Raw genomic sequence first — 19,376 nt, forward strand, 5'->3', positions numbered from 1 at the left:
ATCATTTAACCCAATTATTTAATCCTCGGTTGGAAGGTACTACATGAAAAATTAATATACGCGGCCCGGGCAATTTACCCGTCGCTGCGTAAAAGGAAGCCGCGAAAAAAAATGCGATTGGAAGTTAATCGCGATTGATGTGGCTACGTAGATGTGTAAAGATAACGCAACGAAAAGTATGGTAATTTCGGAATCGTATAACATGGAGATCGCCGGCCATGAGTCACGTTGCGTTGAGTAAGATTTATTGAAATGTTTATCCGACGTTAAGGGCGCTCGGAAATTCATTCGTCCCGACACGTCCCTCCCTCCGATCTATCATCTTACGCTAAGAAAATCTTTCCGCGGCCAGGATCGCGGCATCTACGCTATTTTTCATTGGTCAATGAAGTCTGAATCCCGAAGATAGATATAGAGGCGTTGCCGCAATCTTTCACGGGATATCGCATACATATGAGAATCCAAGAGAGAAGCTCCATTATCGATTCGCTCCGAAATGATTCCAAAAGAAAAGCAGAGTGACATTTGCACATTTGAGGGAAAATCTTTTTGGAATTACAGTTTCAACATATTTCTCAAAGTAATGCGAAGGTAAGATTCTATCCTTAAACAACAAGATTCCTTTGTTATTTATGAACTATCGAATATTCACGAATATAGCTTATTCGCAAATTTTAAGATCCCTTGGGAAAATATATCTTAGAAAACCTTCAAATTTTTCTTTAGAAAAATAAGAAATCTGAAAAGTAAATTTGGACACTAAACTTTTATTTTAGGTAAACTTGAAACTTGCTGTAAGAATTTAAAAGAAAACTTTAAGAATTATGATAAGTATGTAATATAATTTATAATACCGCGTGCAGCGGTTTTCTTTTTATGAGAAAGTGCTATGTTGCGCGGCCCTCTAGCGGGAACTTCGACAGGTTTGACTATCTAAAAATTACTTCAAGTATCTAAAATTATTAAAAAATTTCTAAAGTAAACTTTAGATTTCTTTAAGTAAACTCTTAGATTTGAAAGATTACTTTTAAAAACTATATAACAATTTTCTTTAAAGTAAATTTTCTCAAGGGGAAATCTGCCAAAAAATTCTCTATGCGAACAACTCCCGATCCTTATATAAATTCTCAGAAAATTTTCTCAGCTGAATTACCGCAAAGCAGGTAATAGATAAGTTATATGAACGAAAGTTAAGACAAATACGGCACACTCGGGGAATTCTCGACGAGCAAGAGGGGCGCACCTTCAGTATGCGGATCTCGTTTATGTCCGCGACTCGCGATAACTATATTCGCAGCATCGCAATGCTAAGAACGCGGGACGGTCGAAGAATCTTCTTTCATGCGGCAAGGTGCCACCGTTATTATTACACGACGGCAGATCCGGCGAGAGACGTCTCGTGAGAATAAATTATTCACCGGCGATAAATAACTGTCCGTGCGCCGAGGAACGTGTATAAATGATGCGACGTTTCTTCGGCAACGCGGTGGCATACAAGAGATGTCATTTTTACTGTTTTTTCATTGCCTCATTTTTGCGAGGGTAAACTGTGCTTGCGCGACAAGGCTATATAAGAATTAATGACATATGAATTGCGGTCTCGAAGTACTTCTAAAGAGGCACTTCGCGGTAACGTTCCATACTGTAAACATCTTACTCAACAGACAGTTTCGCGCGTTTTGCAAACGCATTTTCTGCATTGCAAAAATTAGCCTGGAGGCACGTCGACCGCGGAGGAGGGGAAAGTATTATAATCCACTTGTAACATCCGCGATTATGTAGAAATAATTCGCGAGCAACCCGGATTGTTCTCTCGATAAATAAAAGATCAGGGCCGCTCGGCGAAAACCGCCTCGTCTCGAGAATTCAATCGAGGCGATCTCTCGTTCCGCGAGCGCGTGGACGCGCACAAGGGGCACTTTGTAGCGATCTCTCGCGAGCAACGCGGACTCGAGAGGCACGCCGCACGCCCGGAGAAAAGATTTCCGCGGATCCAATGCTATTGCACTTCGGTCTAACATAAAATTGGATAGCGACAATTATATTTGTTATATATTTACTATATATTGCGAAAGGGATATTTTACCTTAACTACAGAGAATTCTTAAATCTGGAATAAAATAATGTCGGTGCATTATAGCACTACGAGAAAAGATTTATTCTAAATGCAAGAATATACGGCTTCAATTTATAGAGTCCCCTATGAGATAGCAGGTGTTCAATATCCACATTCGATAACAAATCTTTTCTCGCAACGATTACGCGATCTAACAATGTTAACAAATTTCATGAAATGCGTGGTAAAATTTCAAAAAACTCTAACAAAATTCTTTGAAATGCCGTGTTGTCCCACGATTATGTAATTTTCGGGATAAGTTTTAAAAGACAATTTTCTCCGTGTATAACATCTAAGTTAGAAGCACAATTCTCTACGCTTTGTTTGGTTTCCACTGCTTACCTAAATCCTTGTAAACTAAGCTCTGGAAATTCCTTTTGACCACGATTTCCTCCCATTTCGTGATATCACAATACATTCCCGCGTTGTAACAAGGAATTTTTTATAGACTACTTTTTATTATTTAACCAAGCTGTTTTTGCTTCCTACATTTAACTATAATATATGTCTTAAATCTCTAATAAGCTTTTCGGTGAATTAATTGTCCTTCTTAATTTAATTAATTTTTATTTCTGTATAACCAATGGAGACTCCGTAACGTCGATTAACGTTTCGCTTTTTAATATTTTATGACGTTAAATAAAGAATATTATTTTCACTACCCGTTTTGCTTGCTTGGCATCCCTTGTTCTTTTTTTTCACAATTCTGATTTGGTTCATTTAATTAGTTCAGCATAACAAATCAATCTTACTTAATTCGAGAGAGAAGAATAGGAATTATTGGTTTTATCGTAATATTGTTTGACTTTTTCGCCGCGCGAGATTGTGACAAGTTGAAGTGTGCCGAAAATACAGTTTGTGCAGTTGTTATCAGAAATCCTTCCTGAGAGGGTGTGAACATTTCGCGACGCGAGGTTGCGGCGGAGCCGCGGAATCACGGGACCGGCGCGGCCGTACACGCACTGGCATAAATGCTGTCCCTATCCTTGTGAGGTGCACGCACACAACTAGAGTCCCTGTAGTTGTGTGCGTGCACAGCATTTATGCCGGTGCGTCTACATGCACGCACATCGGAGCTTTCGATCGTGCAGAATCCGGCGAATGTTACGTTACGGGGCTCCGCAAACTCGTCACGCTCAATTTACGGCGCCGATCGATCGGTCGGCCGGCCGAGCGACCGAGGAGCGACCGGGCGCGTCGTAAAGCGGAGGAGCGATATTCGCCGAGATATTGCGCGCCCCTTCGGCTTTGGCGGAATGCGCGTTTGTGCCTGCGTTTACAACGTCGACAACTTCGAGACCCGGTTAAACCTTGACTCGACGATCCGGCTGTCGTACTGTGCGAGGCGCGCGGCATCGTGAAATCGGCGAATTCCACAGCGTGGTGGAATCTGCCCTTTCCGCTTTGGCGAGCTCACCGAAACTTGAAGCCGCTCGACATAGATTTCTTCATCTCGAGACATTCGATTCAATGTCCTCGGTTCGCGGGGAAAAATTTGACGGCGTTTAAAGAATTGGAGTTGCTTGATGAAGTATAAAAGAGAAGAAATATATGTAACTCTATTAAAATTCAACGTAGGATTTTTAGAAGTAATTTAAATAATCTTTATTTTGAAGCAGTATATTTTACTAATAAAATGTATAGTAAAATTTCAAAAAACTCTCATAAAGTTCTTGGAAACGTCATGTTGTCCCACGATCACACGATTTTCAGAATAAATTTTAAGAGAAAATTCTCTCCGTGTACTATTTCACATTAGAAACCTATTTCATAACAGAGGACTTTTCTCGATAAATTGTAATGCCATTCATTTCCACGAAATCGAGCTGGATTTATATAGCTTGTTCTAGTTACGTCATTCAAATTTTATTGTACCGGTTAAAGATTTATTTGCGAAACGCGGTGCTTTTAAATGGCCGAAACGATTTGTCAGATTTTTGCGCGTTTTACCGGCGTAAGCCGAAATTAATAAAAATAAACGGAGCCGAGTCTCCATCGGGTATAGCTTCTTTCTGTAAACGCTTTTTTTCACATCTCGCTTTTCAATTTAATGTCGACGATGTTACGGATTCAACTTTCGCCCCGGCAAAATCGGCCGACGAAAAATTGGCGGGATACTTTGCAAGGTAAGCCGGAAGAGCGCCGGGACGCTGTGATTTACGCGGCGAAGCGCCGGTTACAGATCGGATTTGCTTTTTCGCGCGGCCCTCGGATTTGAGTATCGCAGCTCGACGCGGTTGTTACCCTTTGCAAAAAGCATCCCCGCCCGTCGATTCAGGAATTTCAATGTAGAATCCGATCTTCCGCCCCAATAAGCGCCGCGGAACGAGATAACTCGATCCGCGGAATATCACGAAAAAATTCTACACACACACACACACTCTCTCTCTCTCTTTCTTTCTCTCTTCCTCTTCCTTCCGAAAAATATGACACGTCTAGTGCAAGTTTTTGTCTCTGTCTGATGCACCGGTCGCGCACAAAGTGAATTGGAAGAATGATGTGCTTAGTCATCGTCGGGACTGTGACGCGAGGGCACGTGTAGTAATAGATGCAGAATCGCCTTCTTCGGAATCCTGTCTCTTCCTCTCCGCCCTTTTCTCGCTGCACGAGGAAGATCTCGCTTGATGTAGCTGTTTATTCTCCGTACAAATCACGAGAAAATATGGCGAGTGTTGTAAGTCATACATTTTTTAGATGTACTACGTTGTTTAAATTTCGAGATTACATCTCTCGGGTCCATTTTCTTCAAATGCTAGGGGAAAAGGTCATTTCACGAGAATTTATGAGATTTTAGAGCGTTGCCCCAGTTTTTTAATATCATGATTGTTCCTCGTATATGTATATAATATATATAGGTATGTAAAATCAGATTTTTTAAATTAATTTCGAACTGATTGATCGCAAATCCTCACGGATTCCCGTACTAAGGGGTGAGGACGTTTGATGTCAAAAATAGAAATCTCGCGGCGAACTTGTATTCGTTTGTTGGCTCTTTGTTCGGCAGGACAATTGTTCGCGTTCTCATCGAGGGATCCGCAAAACGCGGCAGGTGCTCCGCCTTTAATGTAAGACAAACCGAGAAAGAAGCGCGTAGTTGGCAACGCACAAGAGGGTGGTATATTAACGCCCTTTTATAAGAACACGCGTGTTCCGCGCCGTAACACGCGAATGCAACCCTCCCCAAGAATTACGAAGCGCGTTTCCGTTCCTCCGCGTCTGCCTTCCGCCCTGCGATCTTTATTCCACTCTCCTCGTGCCGTCTCTCCGTCCATCTCCTCCCTCATTTTGCCAGTACTCGCGCGCGATCGTAAGGGAGGGCGCAACCCTCGTTAACACAAAGAACCGCGTTCCACCCGTATCCTTAATGGGAACTGACTCAAAGGAACGTAGCGGAAGGCAGCAGAAACTTTTATTCCTCCTTTATGTGTGCCCACCATCAAGCTGAGGCGGGAGGAGAGAGGAGATAGCTCGTAATAAGTAGGTATACGCGTTTTGCTCGACTTTTTCACGATCAACGGTTACTCGGATATCGAAAATGTAGGAATTAATTCTTCGCTGATGACAGTAGAAGTATAAAGTTGATTTGAGCGTTTTAGTGTGTTTTGTTCCTCGCATTGACGTAGCTCTCCTTTAAACAATTTCAAACAAATCTCGGGGGTAATTATTTCCAATTGAGAAGTAGCCGCACTTGTCCTGAAAACCACGCTGTTATCGGCGTCAAGGGGCAAACAATGAGCGGCGGCGTAAAACCATGGACCTAAGAATCTCTGGACCGAGCACGAAGTGGGAGGACGGGCAAGGGGGCTGTTAAATTTGCGGTAAGGGGGGCGAGAGTGCTCTCCTTTTCTGTCCTCTTCGTATCTCTTTCTACAAGAGGTCACATTGGGCTTGATGACGAATGTAACCGAAGATAGTCGAAGTTTGTGTATAGTCTATACATAATAATTTCTCGACGGGAACATGGACGTAAGGATCTCTGGACTTCAGAAATTAGCGAGTATAGACTTGTCTAGTCTTTCGGGAATCATCGGATATACGGCGGAAATACCCGACGGTGACCTCTTGTAGAAAGAGACAGTACTATCCTCCCCTTACCGCGAATTTAACAGCCCCCTCGCCGTATGCTCGGTCCAGAGATTCTTAGGTCCATGCGTAAAACGAACGTTTGGGCGCGAGAAGAAAGCGAGCACAGGGTCCGGTAGTCGCGACTTACCTAGCGGGGCGCCTTCCGGTCGGGGTTTCGCGCGACGAGCTCACCGGCTGGCGAGATCTGAAATGCTAGTTTCTTGCGTTCGCCGTCGTCGTAGCAGGCGGCGCGGCGGTCGGCGATACGAAACAACTAATTATAATCCGAAAAGTTGCGTGAGCGTATACCGCGCACGGCTTTTCGAACAGCGCGCGCGCCCGCTTGACGAGAACTTTTCCACTCGGCTCTCAGCCCACCCCCCCGCTTTCCCGGCCCACCCGCTCGATTTTCCCGGGGCATAATTAGAGCTCGGAACGCCGACGCCACCGCCACCGCTCTGGGACACTCTTTATACGGGTGCTATCGACGTGACCGATACGGCTCTTTCCCTCCCTTTCCCTTTCCTCTCCTCCCCTCTTTCTCTCTCTCTCTCTCTTTTGCTCTCTCCTTTCTCTCGAAGTTGGTTGCACGACCGAATAAAAGGACTTATCAGCGGAAGTTTCGAACCGGTGGCGATGTGGCGCAACGCGATTAAAATGAGAAACCCCCGGAAAGCGAGGCTGAGTAGTTGCGCAAGCCGTTCGAGTGCGGCCCGAGATCACGTTCGGTGAGGTGTCTCGCTTTTGGCGATAATTAAGTTTCCGCGGCGACTGGTAATGGTAATGGTAGCAGCGATCGCTACCGCGAACGATGATCGCCGCCGGCCGATAATCGTTTCTACGAAAGATCCCGAAGAAACTATCTCGCGTTTTATGACAGAGAAAGCGAGAGAGAAAGAGAGGGGGGGGGAGGTGGAGGAAGAGAGAGAGAGAGAGAGAGAGAGTCGGCGATTGCTCGTTCAAGATTACCGCGGTAATAGCGGAATAATGACATTTGAAAAATGTCTGCCTGGAATCGGGCCTCGATTGTGTAGATTGCGCGATTTGAGGTACTACATTTCGAGGACTGAACAAGCCGAGGGATATTTTAGATCTTGTCTTGTTAAAAGCGTTCGAATAGGAAGTCAATCCTATTCCAATTCAAGCTCGCAATTTAAGAAATAGAAATGAAAATGTAACATTGAATAAAAATTGTTTCGTGACGAGTAAACCTTCGGAATATTCTTTGATCACTCGCTGATGTAATTAATTAATTTCGGTTACATCGTTAAAAACGGTTACAATTATAGATGAAACGTCCGATCGATTGTATTGTGCTTACAAAGTTTATTAAACGATTGACACCACGCTAAAGGCCTCAGTTCACGATGCTAGAACTTGGTCCAAGTTCTAGTTTCGAGAAATGTGTAACCGATCAACTTGCAACTATTCCATAAAAGCTACAAGTTGATTGGTTACTAGAACTTGGACTTGGAAGTTCTAGCATCGTGAACACAGCCCTTAAGACCTGCGTTTGCGACTCTCAACGTCTTTCCCCTAGAAAGCCCTGGATTAGTTTGGTTTCCAATATCGGAGGTATTTTTTACATTTAAATTCTTCTTTTCACACGTTTATTACATTCTTTTGATACTTCATTAAAAAAAATTTTAGCCATCTTAGCTAAAGCTCAGTCAGATGATCCGTTCCTGTTAACTTTTGGGGAGGAAAGAGAGCGAGGGATTGCACTTAAATCGCATATACATACAGCCGCATTCGTCTCGCGTTATGTTCGGCGCGAAATAAATAATCGATAGCGCGGGAAGCAATTAATTATCGCCTCTTCATGACGACGGTGTACTCCCGGCGGTACGGCCGATCAGTTGGAACAACCGACTGATATTATTTGCCAAACTCCCGATCGTACCGTCTATCACCGAGAGATATTCGCGTACACCCGCACGTCGTGCCGGCGCAACTCGACGCGCGGTTTTAATCGCGGCCGAAGTTACGTATCCGTTGCGAGTTACGCGACCCGGAGAGTTCGTGGGCGAACTTCGAAATTCGCGAAAATTGGATCCGCTCGTGGCTCACGTTCGTCGAGTCGCGACGATTTCTCGTCACGCCAGTTCGATTTTGGATTGAAGCGGAGACACTCGAGGCAAAGTCTGCAAACCGTAATTTGCAGCGAAACGGCGCCATTTCAAGTTGAGCAAATTCAGTATAAATAAAACCCTATCGCCGGATTGCAAAAGTTAAATATGTAAGCACGCGCGCGCGCGAGCGCGCTTAATATCCAAATGTTTGCCGCAATACCAAAGTGAAGCCGGTGCATTTGAAGGCTCGAATTGAAAACCTCGGAACTATCGGCAGGAAATTGCATGCACGTATTTCGAAGGCGCTCTCATTCTTCTCACTTATACGCCCGGCGTATTGCCTTTTTTTTATATATATACACGCGAAAAAACATTTTACAAATGAGTGATCGAGAGATGGAATTTCATCCACCTATTGTCCTCGGTCCTGGCTATTTTGTCCGTGGAATCCAAATCCACTCGCAAAAACCTGCACGCAAACGGAGAAATCGTTTTGTTCGGCCGTTGTGGTCCTCGGGTGCTTGCAGCGGGTAGCATCGAATTCTTTTCAACCCTCGGCGAGGGTGTCGGAAAAAAGCGGGGGACGACGACAGAGAGCGAAGACAGAACGGGCGAGCGCGAGCCGCGATAAAAGTGGAAGAGGTACGGCCTGCAGTCTCGTCGTTTTCATCGTCGTCGACGTCGTCGTCGTCATCGTCGTGGCGAACGATGGCGAACGAGAGGGAGATTGCCGAACGAACCGGTCGCGGGCGGGACAGGGATGAAAAGTTCGAAATAAAACGATAACGAGCATACCGCACGCGGCAGCGAGCTTGCCGGAGTAGAAGCCGTCTGCTTATTACGTCACGCTGAACGTAGTTACTAATTAGTTACATTCAAAGCGCCGCGCGAGCGAGGACGACTGCTGGGAGGGACTCACCACCTCCCCTTGGATGAATTTGTTTTCCCGTCGCCGGAGAAAGAGGGAGAGAGAGAGGGAGAGACACGACGAGAGGGCAGATCGGGAGAGGTGCGTTTTATATGCGCGAGCGAGGAAGACGGATGCGACGAGGGACACGACGAGGTGGAAGAAGGGGTGGTGGAAGGAACGCTGGAAAAAGAGAGGCGGTCGGCGGCCGGGAGTTGGCTCGCGGGGGTGGTGGAGGCTGCTGGAGCAAACGAGCCGTTCTTCACCCCCGTGGATAGGTGGGTAGTTGAACGCGGTCTCCCGCGTCTCCTCTCTGTCTCTCGCACTTCCGGTCTCCAACGTTCCTTTTCCTTCCCCCCTTTCGCTCGTTCTCCCTCTCCCTCTCTCGTTTTCTCTTCTCCTCTCGTTCTCGGTGGTCTCCGTTCTACCTTTTCTCTCTGGTCCCGCTTCCTCGCTTCTGTCCTGTTCCGCGCTCAACTCTCGCAACCCTTTTATTTCGCGATCTCGTTTCCGCGGCAGCGTTCCTTTTTTTCCCCTTCCGACCTATATGTTCGCCGTCCCTCCCCCCCCCCTCCTCTCCTCGCCCGCTTGCCATCCTCGCCCTGTTTCGCCGCCCTTTACGCGCGCGCTTTTCCGGCTTCTCCTGCGCTCCGTTCCGACCGCCTGCGTATCCACTGAGAAATCGATCGACCAAAACGTGTTCCGGAGTGGCCGGAACGAACGAGAATGCAACAGAAGGGAACGGGGGAGGGTGGCATATGAGATCCGGGCGATTTAAAGGAACGCCGCAAGAAAGAGATACAACAGCCGTCCGTTGCATAGCGACCCCGTTAAGCTCGTCAGTTTTTTTTTCTAGATTTCCCTCCCGGCACCACGTTCTTGTTTACCCGATGCACGTCCTCGCGTGCCCTCCCCCCCCCCCTCCCTCTTTCGGCCAGAACAGATCTGAAAGTACGATCTTGTAACGCAAACGTCTATTTGCGATTATTGGCGTTTTTCAACCCTTCCTATTTGCGCCATGCTCAATTCGATCCGCAACACCTAATTTCATTTGTTTTATTTCACTCCTTACCGAGCTCATTTTACGGCGTCTATTTTCACCGTGCAGTCGCTTACCGTTTTATGGAACTTTTCCTACGATACGATAAAATTTATATTTCCCTCCCGGTCGATTTATATGCACATTTCGCGCTCGTATTTACAGCCGGCCGATCGTTGGATACACACGTCTCGCTATTAATATACTTACGCATTAACTTTTATACTTTTCGTATTACCCGATCTATTAGTATGTGCATGTAATTATTATCCGTATCTGCCTCGGGGGCGTCGTTGCCCAGGGGCAAAATAAAATTACCTATCTGTTTAACTTGGCTCTTTGAGCCCGAGGGGGAGACTTGGGGCTTTGGGCTTTGGGCTTGGACTTGCAATGGACGCGTAAGGGCCGCGGCTGCACCGACGCGACGCGACGGTGTTATTAATGACAACGGCGATATCGGGCGCCTCGTTAGGACTCCAGAAGCGCCCGGTATCGTGGAAATGGCCGGTTTGGAAGTAACGGCAAGTACACGCGGGCGGCCGCGCCGCGCGCCGGTTCGGACGGCCGTATTAACGCCCGGGAAATCGGATTATGTCGTGACCTACAGCACCGCCTGTCTACTAACTTCTACATTAGCCTCCCTTCGAGCAAATTGCATTTATCCCTGCGCACGAGAGAGACGCCGCGCCGATCGGCCTTTCTCTCGTCCTCGTCCGCGGTACCGAGGGCACTCGACGTCGGTAAATTGCTAATTCACGCGTCGCACAAACAATGCCTCGACGAAAATCTGCGCCCTCCTCTCGTCGCCGATAATATAATAATTATCTCGCGGACGCTAAAATTTTCATTGTCGCCGAACATCCGCTTCTCTGAATGTTCCTTCTTGCGAAGAGGCGCAGGGGGTGCGTCGCGCACCCTAAAAAAATGACTGTGGTTTTGAGAAATTTGTGGTAAGCGCACACACCCATGGAAAAAATATAAGTAACCATTTGAAAGAACGATGGCGAATTTATATCTATTCTCGAAACTGGTACAAGTTTGCGTACGTTATTGTATGAATTGTACGTGTTATCATACGCTTAAAAATACCTTCACTACTGTGCGATGTGACGTATCTGAGCGAATTTCGAACAACTAGAATTTGCCAACTTTAACCACTTCTCATTCAAAAACTATTATAGCTTCGGCATTTTGGTATTAGGATTTTCACCTCAAAGTGATCTCCGGAATCTGTCTTTAATGGGTGATACGTTAGATCCAAGACACTCTATATATATAGAGCAAAGTCCTCTATTATGAGATAAGCTTTCGATATGAGATAACACAGGTTTCTGCTAAATTAATAGACATCGTTTGTTGGTTTTACCATGAATTTATTACCCTTGGAGTGAAATCTGTTTAATGGAAAATTCATTGTTAGATCGTGCGTGTAATCGTTGCTGAAAGACTTTATAAAATTGCATGTTGAAAACCCGACATCCATGTTAGGAGCCTATCTCATAATAAAGGATTTTCCCCCATGTGTATCATAATGTTAAGCTTTTTTAATGTAAAAGTGGTACGCTACTGTTTTTTCCATAACTGACGACTTTTTAAAAATCCCGAACCAGATCTTAACAGAAACTACCTCGTGTATACTTTTTTTAGGCAGTAAGCCGTTTTCGAGTTAAAGTAAAAAATTGAAATTAAAAGTGTAGCTCCACTGTTTATTAGGGAACAAATTGCTTCATCGGTATTGGAAAATGGTTCTTTATATTACATGTACGCACAGCAAATTTAAACGAAATATCTCTACAAAGCGTTTTCGTAATTTTTTGAATTTTGGTCTCACATTTGAAAACCTTGTATTTTGAAAATAAAGCATTTTAGGAGATACGTTCATAGGGCATTTTCTTCGTGGTATAAGCCAAGGAATATCCCCTTACATTTTCGACACTTACTTAGGAAACACCCTGTATACACAAATGCTATATGTATAATTATATATATATGTATTTAAAAAAATGTACCCTCTTTAAATAAGGTTCTGCAATTTCTGTCGTCCGTCAACGGTTGCTCGACGCGATTGGCATTTATAGTTTAAAATAAGTATCGTGCGCGCGTTTTTATCACGGAGATATCGCCGACGCGAGTTCCCTAAGTACTGGTAATACCGGCGAGATAGAAAGCGTGGAGAACGCTTAATGCATCCGAGAAGGAAGATTGCGTGGCTTCTGAAGTTAACGACGACATCGCTGTTGGTGCCTCTTGCTCTGCGCGCGATCGATAATTTCAATAAGGAGAAAAGAGTCGCCGCGTGATTGAGAAGCGAAGCATAAGCTAAATAAAAGTCAAGCGAAGAGGCGGAAGTAAGTGGCTCCGCGAGCACTCCGGTTACCTTTTGGTCGAATATATTATTTCAAACAAGAACTGCAGCTTGAAAAAAAGGACGGGCCAATGTCATACACATTTTAATATAAATGTATCCACGAAGGATAAATTTGCGAAATTACTTTGTCTCGATAGATCCTGAAATAGAATTGAAAGCCGGAGACTCTCAGAAAGTTAACATTCATGAATATCTTAAAGCGCAAACAAGTTAACCGCAACGGGAATTCGGGGACGTAAATCACGCTTGAAGCAACTAGCGTCGTGATCGGAAATCTTGTAATAACAATTTGATAGCCGAAATAGAAAGTACATCGAAGGATGCGATTAATGAAGAGGAATCAGGGTTCCCTTTCGTCCGCATGGATCTCAACCCGTAACAGCTGTAACCGCAGATTCTTTTGCAACGATACTGCCACGTGTGTTCGCCAAGTGACAGGTGCAATCGCGTTTACTACGATGTTCAAGGCCCTCGCTTGAATCGCGGATATACATAGTGATACTTAAGTAAGTATAAAAAGTATATTTCTTAGCTTATTCTATGAAGGAAATGTCCTATGAGCGTATATCCTAAAGAGCTTTGTTTTCAAAATACAAGGCGTCAAGGAGAAAAAGATGGAAATTTCATAAATCTAAGAAAACGCTCAGGGATATTGTGTTGAAATTTGGTGTGCATTTGTAGAGGGAAATTCTCTATTATAAGATGTTTTCAACGTCCAAATTCAATCGCAAATCTTTTTCCGCATCGATTGCACGATCTAACAAACAATTTTCCACTAAACAGATTTCACTCCAAGGGCAATAAATTCATGGTGGAACCAACAGATGATGTCTATTAATTTAGCAGAAACTGCGCTATCTCATAATAGAAGACTTTCCTCTTCGTGTGTTACTAGTACCGACAAAACATTTTTAGACCCACCAGGGACGTATTGGTAATCATATTGAGTATCTTAAATGAAAGAATGGACGCTACTGTTTTTTTCTTCAAATTTAACAATTTTTGAAATCCTGAACTACAACTCGACCAAAATGGTTTCTTGTGTTTTTGTAATGCGGTTTTCAAGTTACAATGAAAATTGAAGTTAAATATGTAAATAGCTTTACTTTTTTTTATTTTTAAATGTTTCACCGATACAAGAAAATGATTCTTAATGAACGCGTACAAAATTTAAATAAAATATCTCTTGCAATAAGTGTTTTCTTAGATTTTCAAAATTTTCATTCTTTTCTACAAATTTGATACTATGTATTTGGAATGTAGCGCTTTAAAAACTATGTCTACAGAACATTTTCTTCATAACATAAATGAAGGAATATCACCTTACATTTCTTGCACTTACTTAGGAATCACCTTGTAATATTACGCATCGTCGAGCGGGCAAGAATTGAAGGATCGTCTTTCGAAATCGATTCCATTACATCGTACGAAGGACGCGCAACGAAAATGGCAAATGATCCTTTCGAAATGAATCTCACGCGCAAGGGGAGATAATCACCGATGCCGTTACACGGCTCCTCACTCTGTCTCGCATCCAATAATAATATCTAATTTATAAACATTGCCGTAACACTGTAATCATGGAAATTTATAATTCATTAGGGTTACATCCTATTAACGCGCGTAAGGCATTTTTCGTTTTTCTTCCTTTTTTTTGTAAATTTTGTCGCGCGTTTCATAACCGGATGCAGGCGTGATATTTATTGCATCTGTCGCACACGAGGTCGCGCTTACGATGTATTTTATTTATCAGATCGGTGCACGCAAAGGTAGGAAACAACGGTTAATATTAATTTCCGTTGCACTATCAGTTAAGTGGTCAAACAGTTAGAGTCATGCATATTGATTCTTAATGCGATAAATTTCCGGCAAGCTAACGGTTAAATTTGTTTGTTTAATCGAAACATTTTATGGGAATTGTTTTATACTGAAACATACGATACGTGATAGCATTTCGAGCGCTAGGTCAGCCTGCCGTGTCTCCGAATTTAGATTCCGCGTACATTTCCGAGAAAAAAATTCTGAAACGCAAATTAAAGTCAGTCTCGACACATTTATTAAGTTTCCCGCAATCCTGTATTTTATTAAAATATTGATTGAATCTGCATGTTGAAGAGGTTATCTTATTTTTGTTGAAAAACGACGCAACGGCAGATAAATTAAATGATAGAATTAAAGTTACAATTACATTTTGTTGATTGATGGTGAGACAACTTTATTTGATATTTTTATTTACTTGGATTACTTTTCTCGCTATATTTTGTATGATTGATATGTGCTAAATATTGTTTTAAATGTAAATACGCCTTTGCAAGTAACAAATGTACCCATGGAATATGGCAGATAATAATAGATACGTAATCCGGGACGAATGCATTTTGTATATTGCTGGAAATTCGTTCTGTAAGCTGCACTTTTATAGGTATTATTACACGATTTATTTTCAAGTCCAGTATTAAAACAAATCGTTATTTATTCAAAATTGCGATTGTTATTATTGTTATTGTGGACATAAAACTTTAGCTTGATGAATTAAAGAGCCCTTATTATATTTTATTGCGACAACTGGTGCGAGAACGCGCGATAAAATGATGAAATATTAAAGAGACGCGATAAATTAGAAACAAAATTCAGATTGGCAAGATATTACACTATAAATGTACACGTTGATATTTCTCGTCTAAATAGCGGCCGAATGACGGACGCTTATATGCGGCAAGTCATTTTCAACAAGTGGACAGCAGAGTTGTTCGTCAGAGATCAGAGAAGGGAGGAAGATGCGAGGAGTTAGAAGAGGATATGAATGGGCCCGATTTTTAATGAAAGCCGCGTCGCGTCGCGCGGAGAGCCGTGCGTACGCGGTGGCCGCGTTTGTTTCTAGAGAACCCTTCAGACCGCAGAATCATCCAGTTACGCCCCAGGGAACGAGGGAGAAAAATCCTAATAATCGCTGGTCGAAAAATATCACCGGCGGATCCCCTCGACCGTTTAATTGCGCGCCGAAGTACAAAGCATATTGGTTTTCCGGTCGCATTTTCCCACTTTTCTTTCCATCAGCCGCTCGTCCTTGTCTGCTTTCTCTCTTTCTGTCGCAATTTTGGTTGAGATTTATAGTATACATATAAGCCCACAATATATCTTAAAATATGAAAGAACTGATGACTTGTATTAATATGGAATACTTCAGTAGTTAATTATAATATATATATAATTATGATGGTTTTATGTTATATGTATAGTAATAGAATATTAATTATAATAGTTACATATATAATTATTAAAATACTTCGTGTTAATGAAAAACATTAATTCGTTTCTTTTAGGTAAGTAATGTATTATGTATATTAGCATGTATTTGAAATGGTTATTTATATACATTTGGATTATACTTAGGTGCATTACATATCCTCAATTATCAATCCAAAAGCTAGGAATACCTATTTGAATATGTGAGATGAATAATTTCACCACACGGATGACCAATTAGTTTTCTTTCTTTTAATTTCTCTTTTGCTCGTCCATTTTCTTTTCATCTGGCTCTTTCTCTTGGCATTCGCAGGTTCCGTTGTCATAATACTCGTCTCACTTTTCTGGCAAAACAGATTGTAAATCATGATGATTTCTGAAATTATATACACCCGCAATTAGCTTCTATTTTAAGAAAAAATATCTGCGACAATTGTATCGGAAAAATAACAACTTATTTTGATATATAAATTAGTAATAAGTGATCGCTAATAAAAGCATACATTGCAGGTCATTAAAAAATATACGTAAAGTATAATCATTAGTTATTAGCAAAGTTATTGATAATTGTGTCTGATTAATAATTTGATTAGATTCCTTTGTTAAATATAGAATATTAATTTTATGATAAATAAAATCAAATTATTAAATAAAGGTAATTTAAAAAGATAAATTTTCTTATTGTTTGAAAATAAATATTTGTAACACATTACAATTGTATGTTTTTTTACTATACATAGTAGAGGAATCGTCGTGAAAAAAGATTTGTGATTGAATTTGGACGTTGAAAACCTGCTGTCTCACATTAGAAGCTTATCTCATAATAGGGGACTTTCCTCTACTGATATCAGCTTAAAGAAATATTTCTTAAAGGAACAACTTGATGAATGACTTATTTTTACATGCGATAAGAATGTTAATCTATGATAAGAACATCTAATGAAGACATTAATTCGATATTCACAAATAACATTTAATTAATCCTTCGCCGCTGCATAAAAATTTGTTTTTTATTCGCAACGATTTACATATTACAGATTGCACGGAAATGTTCATTATTCGCAAACAGTGCGTGACACGGTAACAACGTGCGTCGAATAATCCAGCGTTAAACGTAAAATCAAATATTTGTCACGAAAATTTCATGCTCATCCGATCATCAGAAGCTGCTGCTTCGACGTACTATTTGCGGTACTCTTGTCATCTCTTTCTGTCGTTAGCCGATATTATCACGCTTATAATATCGCGTTATCAAATTATCAAGATCAATTAATATCAAATAACATTCTTATAGCACATTTGAGAGAACACTTGTACAAATTAATAAACTGCTTATTGAAGAAACTGCGCATCGAATGTGTTGCTGCGCGAAATTTACGATAAAAATCGTCTGGTATCAGTAATCACTAGTGTCTATTAATTTAAAGTCTACCAAGTTAATTTTCCGCATGGTTTTCTGCGTGGCAAAAGTTTCTATTCACATTCTGGAATAATGTTTGATTTTTAACACAGCAAAGTTTGCAAAACCGACACACGTTATTTCCACGTTACATTGAAATGATTGAAACGGACAGAACAGAAAAATTACGAACATACGTATTTTTAATGTATAAGTACTAGAAATTGATTGTGCAAAAAAAATATATATGGTTCATTTTTCAATTAATTGTATTGAAAAATTTTAATTATCGATAGCAGTTATTATTTCTGTCATACGCAGTATTTGTGTTGAAACGTTCGTTTTTTTATCGATCTCTCACACAGTTCTTGTCATCTAATACCATGCAGTAATAACCTTCCGATTTAAATGTCTGTAAATTTTTTATCTTTTTATTAATTTGTTAATACGCTTTTAGCATGAAGCAGTTCCATCGTTCTTCTAAAATATCGAGCAGTATAAAAAAAATATCAAATATCATGATTACACCTTGATTACACCTTTTACACAAAACTGACCTTTGAACCAAAACCATAAAACTTTGTATTATATTTCCAATTTTTCTCAGTATTTATATTGAAAGTTGCAAACTTAGTAATTACAATCAATTTAACTTTTATTATTACATTATTAACGTCCAACACTGATTGCGAGAGAATGATAGGCGATCGATTGCACGTCTCAATTCAAATTCCTTTCAAAGATTACAGGATGCAAGAAATTTATTTTCCAATTTCTCGTGTCGCAGGAATGGTTTTTCAATAACGTGCGCTGTAGTTTGTAGTTTATATTAGCTATTGTTCCCACGCACATTTCGAATACGTAAATGTCGTCAGCTATAAATCGTGTTGCGTGCAGATGAAGAAAATATTTATGCGACCTATTAAAACAAATATAAACCGATATGCATCATGCGTTGTCGCGACACCATAGTGCGAGCGAACGAGCGAGATAGAAGGGGAGGAGGAGAGAAAGAGAATAGCAAATAAATTCTCATATTGTCGAAAAACAAAACGTACCGGTTTTCAAAGCACAATTCAACGCGCTGCATGCGCGCTTTTAAATACATACACGCATATATACATATATACATACATCGCAGACTTTCCCCTATTTTGAAGTTAGTTTATGCAATAATTATGTTAATCCTTTTTGCATCGTATACGTTTACTTTCGATCAGATTTAACCGTGTGATAGATCTTGGTGGATTAACTCGCTTTGACTGTCGCGCGTTCATCGATGCTCATAATCAGTGTTACATCAATCTCTCGAAATCGATTACCGCACAACGTGTCTACTGCATTAGAGATTAGGCAATCATCCTAATCGCGTGGCGCGATCAAGATCAAAGACGCCCTGCTCGCTCGTATTATCCACTCTCTTTTAGTGTCTGGTGAATAAAAAAATAAATTAAAAACAAAATTGAACACTTTGCATTCGCAGTATAGTCTTCGTGTGAATTAGGAGTATGTGCCATGGTCTCGAAAGAATGTGTAATGAAACGAGGATACGCAAGATATATTGCACTAATTTTTAATGTCTAAAAAATATTTATTACAAACGAATTTGTGGTAGAATAAAATTAAAAGAATGTAAATAACACGCGATATGTCCATCGATAAAAAATCCAATACCGTCTACCTGAAAGAATGATTACGGCGATGAAAAGTAACGGCACCATCTCTCCCTAAAAAAACAACGAAAGAAAATTTTATTATTAAAACAAGATGATTCGTTGACAGGCATAACAATCATCTCTCATCCGATTGTTATTAAATCTATGATGTATTCTTAATTGACACCATAGCTTGACAAAAATCAAAATTCAATATAGTAATCTAGTACTAATAATTGTAAAAACTTGTTTTCCACAAGTTACAAATATGTTGCTATTAGAATAATTGGATAGACCGTAATTATTCGTATTGAGACTTTCGCGACATTTACACGAATTTTTCCGTTTTTCCGAGAATTTCTCGAAATTTCCACGAATTTTTCGTTTTTCCGAGAATTTCGCGAAATTTCCACGAATTTTTCCGTTTTTCCGAGAATTTCGCGAAATTTCCACGAATTTTTTCATTTTTTCGAGAATTCGCGGAATTTTCACGAATTTGTCCGTTTTCC

Source organism: Vollenhovia emeryi, unplaced genomic scaffold (genome assembly GCF_000949405.1).
Source record: "Vollenhovia emeryi isolate VEMERY1.0 unplaced genomic scaffold, V.emery_V1.0 DF939120.1, whole genome shotgun sequence".
NCBI lineage: Eukaryota > Metazoa > Arthropoda > Insecta > Hymenoptera > Formicidae > Vollenhovia > Vollenhovia emeryi.